Genomic DNA, 5849 nt, shown 5'->3' with positions numbered 1-5849 from the left:
TAACAAATAGTTTTTACTTGTTCATTCTTATACGTCACTCTCCTACTATTCCAGATTAGCTTAAACATGTCCCCCAAAGTCTCATGTGTTTGGAAAGTGATCGGGTTATGGGGGGCTGCTCTATTCGTCTGTGGATTTGTTTATTGCCACTACTCAGTGGGTTGTTAGGAGGTGAATTCTGGTTGGAAGCAGGGAACAGGACCCAGAAAAGTGTATTCTAGTCTCTGGCTACTGCGTTTTCTCTCTCCTTTGTGGTTGCCATGGGGCTGGAGGAGAGCGGTTCTCCCTCCGCCATGTTGTTTCTGCCTTGGAACCACCCAAGCATGGATAAAACTGTGAACCAAAATAAACCTTTCTTCTTTTACATTGTGGGTGTCAAGTGATGAAGACATGTACCTTAGCCATACAACCTGCATGTTTAAAATACTATGTGTTTATCAGGCACTCTCCCAAATACTGTGTATGCACTGACATTTATGTTTCAACACCTTTGATGGAGGTGTTGCTGTTGTGCAGATTTGATAAAATGGAAAACTAGGGTGTGAAGAATTTATGACAGTTGCTTAATGTCAGAGAACAAGCACTGGGTCGTGTGCTTATTTTTCACCGTTCCGTAGCATTATCTCTATGCATTTCTCTCTCAAAGGATAGTAGTCAGCTGTAGGAAGGAAGAGAATTGTCATTGTCCTGGCACACGCTTGCTATGTTTAACTCAGCCTGAATTACAACCTCTGTTATATGCCATTAACATTGTTGTTCTTTTTTTCTCAGATTGTAAGCATATTTGAAATTATTAACTTTAGTATGATTTGAATACTTTCTATAGAAATTATTTGACTTCAGTAGCTGTCTTTTGACTTTTGCATTTTGATGCAGTCACAGAAGTAATTCTGTTTACATTTTCCCTGGGAAAACTATAGTTTTTCAGTCCTGGATATGGATTTCCATTTCCTAATCTGTTTCTCCAGTTATATTCATGTAAGGAGAGCTTGAATTAAAAATTAGAACTCGATTTTCTACGTGGCAGTAAACTAAAAATTTTTTTCTAAAACTCTCCACATGTGACACAGTATGTAATCACATTTTAACCACAAGTTTCACAGAAATGCCCTAGTGTTATTGTACTATATTTTGAAATAAAATGAAGAAAAACATGGAAATGAATTATCTTCTAACAAGTACAAATAATTAAAACTAGTAGGTGGAAAAGCACTGCTTGATTCAGCAGTTGGAAATATATCCATTTAGAGCAGAAGTATCTTTCTGACCTCTAGCTTTAGCATGATATGTATTTCAGTGTTTTTCTAGTGACTTTTATTTAATATATCTTCCTGTAAATTGCACCTAAGATCTCAAAACATATTGAAGACATATATCACAGAATTAAGAACATTTTGCAGGGCTTAAACATTACTACTGGAATCTAAAGATAAAAATCAATCACTCTACTCTCTGCTACCCATTGTTCTCCCAGACAAACAGTGCATCAGATTATTTTTGCTCTAGTCCTAAGAAAGGGGAAATAGAGGAAATGAGATGTAAGGGAGTTTCTCTTTACTGGAGGTGATTAGAAAGTTTAATGCGTTCCTTCCTGTAGCACTAGTGGTGAGAATGTAGTTACCTGCCTACTTTCTACAAAGAAGGCTGGGAAATACAGCATGCTGCTGGGCAGTTCTATGCTTAGGAAAATCTCTGAGGATTCTATTATGGGGTTTATTAGAGAGAATGAATAACTATGGAAACCTATTTTGTCAGTTTGCTCTTCTAATCACCCAGGTATCCATACTCCCTCAGCTTCCCTCACAAATACACTAAAATCTGCCTAGGTGGAACCCATCTAAAAGCCTATGCAGATGCTGCTGCAGCTGAAATCCAGGAATTCAGTGAAATGTAGTCTTCTGTGTTAGGGCAGGAGGCTCCTTGTTATCTGACATCAGCAAATCACAGGTCACATGCCTGCCCCAGTCCTGATACATAGTGGTGGGACAGGAGTAGGATAACTGCATTCCGAACACCCATTTCATGAATGTAAAGAAGGGGAGGCACACAGTAGGTTTTGGTTTATAATACACGTCGAATTTATATGTGTGTATGAATATTGTCCATCCTATTGAAATGGGTAGTTTCTTGGATTGGCAAATTGGATCTTGTCTAAGGGAACTTTTGCTTCGCCCATTGATCTCTGCAACTTTTCAAGGGTTGCAAGTTCTTTCTTGCTCCATGTCTACAGTAGACAGAAGCAAGAAAAGGTGCGCTGTCCTCAGCACAGCTCTGTGGTGTGGGATACGGTGTTAGAAGTTCAGCAACATTGCCTTTGTGTATAAAGGTAATAGTTTCTGTGTAACAAAATTCTCAGAACCAAAGCAGAAAGAAACTACTAGCCCTGTGAAAAGAGATATTTATTTATTTAATCTATTTATTTTGATTAACACATTAATTGTATATTGGGTGACCAAAATATACAATGAAAGTTTAAATTAAAAATGTCATTAAAATAAAAAAGATACACTGCCATCCATCTCCCTCAGAATAATTCCTCTTGCTTCAAACACTTATTCAATCTTTCTCGCCACTTTTGGAAGCAGCTCTGAAAGTCCTTTCTCAGGAGTGTCTTTATGAGGTGTGATCAAAAGTATGATGAATGTTGCTGCCCAATGTAATCCAGTGGAAAGTAGGCTCAGAAAAACATTATATATTATATGTCCTTTATTCAGCTTATTCACAGGGTCTGGCATCATGTGGTATCTTGGTCTTTCTCAAAGTTAAAAATGTCCCTGAAAGGTAAAAGCTTTGATTCAATTCAGGACGTAAAAGCAGACACGATAGTGCAACTGAAGACACCTACAGTGAAGAACTTCTAGCTTGCTTCAGGAAGTGGCAAGGACCATGGGATAAGTGTGTTTGAAGTGAGGACATTTGGAGTGGGATGAATGGCAATGTGTATTTACTATAATACAATTTTTAAATTTAAACACTTACCGTAATTGTTGTCCAGACCTTGCATATTAATGGGACTCGGTGGGATATATTCATACATGCAACACATCCACAGTGTGAATTGATCAGATCCAACCTCCCTTCTTCCACCCTCACCCACCCTCCTGGGACCGTTTCCAGGCCCTATTAATCACTATTCTACTTTCAGTTAAACTTTTTAATTTTTTTAATTTTCACATATGAGAGAAAACATATGGTACAGGATTTTCTGTATCTGGCTTATTTTGTTTAGCCTGATATCTTCCAGTTCCACCCATTTTGCTACAAATGACAGAATTTCATTATCTGTATAGCTAAGTGATCAGTCCTAACGTCTTTCCACAGATGAATGAATAAAGAAAAAATGGTATACACACATAAGTATTAGTCATAGAGAAGAGACTTAAAACTTAAAATGCATCAGTGTATTTTATTTTATTTTATTTTTTGGTGATATAGTGCTTTATTAAGAAAAAAATAAACACCACTGATTCTAAGATACTTTTTCTTTTAAATGGCACATGAGTTAGACATAAGGCAGTCAAGGGTAGTAGCTGTATTTACACACTGAATAGAAAATAAATATGCATTAATTGGAAAACAACTATCCACTTATTCATGTTGCACTTTCACTGTTCATTTTCTGTTTCAATTTTCTTTGTCTTTTGTAAATCCTTTTTTTCCTTGCTTTTAAATCAACTTTTGGCTCTGATTTTACCCACTGTATTTCTACTGGTTTTTCCTTAACTGGTATAACAAAAACATCTTTAGTAGGATCATGTGGAAGAATAGTCTTTGGTTCTTTCTTTCTCAGTCTCTGCACATCTTTTTCTTGCTGTTTCTCTTTGTATTTTGCAGCTGTGATGGATCTTATGATCCGCTGATGCATGTTTGGTGACTGGTAGTGAGGATTTTCACATAAAGTTGGTCCTCCAAAACTTCCCTGAAAAATCTTTATCAGATTTAAGACAAAACAAGGTCCTATTTCTACAAGTTGAGCATCTTCATCTATGATCTGGAAGTTCTGAAACCATATCCTATTATCCAAAATGGTAAAAGTAAATACATGCTCCACAAATGGCTGGCTTTTAGAATGATACCGTGGTGCACTAAATATCTGAATGAAGAGTTCCTTTAACAAAGCATAATGTGACAATTCATCAAAAGCAGGGGCAAAAGACAACAGTGGTCAGAAACCTTTCAAAGAGTTTCCAGTCATCTTTAGTTCAGCTAGGGTATGAGTACTTTGAACAAGGAATTTGGCAGAGGGCCCATGAGGTGAATTTGAAAACCACATATAAAGATCTTACTTTTTTCTTAGCTTCAAAATGGATACATTTATTGCAGTTTTTCATTTCACAGACCTCATTAATCACAAATAATTTATCTTTACCATCCATTTTAGTATCTGCTTTAGAATGAGGCAACAAGGTTCTCAAGTGTTGCATTAAATGTCTTGTTTTGAAATTTATTACTCTGGAAGAAAAGATAGAATCCGTTCCTTATTTTTCCACTTGCCCTTTGCAGACAGGGCCTGGGATACAGCCTCTCTCCGCTTCTTCCATCTCTTCTGCCACAGTCAGTGACTTAGCTGGAGGCCCGGCTCTTTTTTGCTTTTTTTTGGCTTCTTCACCTGAAACGGCAACTTCCCATGCCATTTCCGCATCGATATATTTTAAAAGAATGATTTGACACAGATACTATTCATATAGAATTATGTTTTGAAGAAATTTCCTTTAAGAAGTTTTATTTCTATTAATTATATAATTCTAAATGAAGCAAGAATTAAATACATAAATAACTTTTACTCAGTATCCCATATTTAATTGCTAAGGTAAATATTCCTATCATGTTCTCTAAATAAATGGTTTATAAATTATTCTCCAAGATTCATCCCCAGTTATATCATTAGATCCAAATACTAATGCTGTATTATTTTAACTTGTTACTTCAATTTCTGTTCTCTGTGTGATTCAAGAGCTAAATGATTTAAAACTATTGACCCATGTTTTTGAGCATATAATTCATAAAGGTATAATTTTGTCATGGCAGTAACTGAAGTGGGGTGGGATAGGGTGCATAGGAACAGAGATTTTTGTTTGTAGTTGTAATAAACTGGTATAAATTCAAGTAAGATTATTATAATGTTAGGATGTTAAATGCTATCTCCATAGCAACCACAGAGAAATATCTAAATAATATAGCCTGCAAAGGGTTTACTGTACTGTATATAATTTACTAAGCCAAAAGGAAGACAGTAATGTAAGAAATGGGACCAAACTAAGGTGTACAAAAATAAAATGGCAGTTTGGTAGCAGTTTTCTGTATCGGTAATTATTTTCCAAAACGGTTCTGAAGAAGGATACAGTGGAGGAATAGAACTTCTTGACTTCAAAATTTACTGGAAAGCTACAGCAATCAGAAGTATAGTACTGGTCTGAAGGCAAAATTACAGATCAATGGAATGGAACAAAAAGTCCAAAAAATCTGTTGCATTTGTGGTCCAATAGCTTTGGACTAGAGTGTCAAGTCCGTTCACAGAGGAGGGCACAGGCTGTTTAACAAAGGTTCTGGGAAGACAGGATCCCACAGGCAAGTAATGAACTTGTCTTCTTTCCTAATACCGTGTGTAAAACCTAACTCAAAATTAGTCGAGGCCCTATGTGCCTCGGGCAAAGGACTAAAACTGTTGGAAAAACCATGCGGAGAAAGCTCATGACTTTGTTTTTTTTGAAAGCTCATGACTTTGGATTTTGCAACTGATATCTCACATGTGACACCAAAAGCACAAGCAATAAAATTTCTTTTAAAAAGAATCAAATTAGATTTCCTAATGTGCAGTAAAGGACACGCTCAACAGAGTAAAAACACAG

At 36.2% G+C, this 5849-nt stretch overlaps 1 pseudogene; it reads right to left on the bottom strand.

Moving 5' to 3' along the window:
• Positions 1 to 3592: 3592 nt before the first annotated feature.
• On the bottom strand, positions 3593 to 4634 carry LOC102009346 (annotated as a pseudogene).
• Between the last annotated feature and the right edge of the window lie 1215 nt (positions 4635 to 5849).

This window comes from Chinchilla lanigera, unplaced genomic scaffold (assembly GCF_000276665.1).
Source record: "Chinchilla lanigera isolate Chin_1 unplaced genomic scaffold, ChiLan1.0 scaffold00052, whole genome shotgun sequence".
NCBI lineage: Eukaryota > Metazoa > Chordata > Mammalia > Rodentia > Chinchillidae > Chinchilla > Chinchilla lanigera.
Note: the sequence above shows the minus strand (reverse complement) of the source record. Positions and strands in the feature narration are given on the sequence as shown.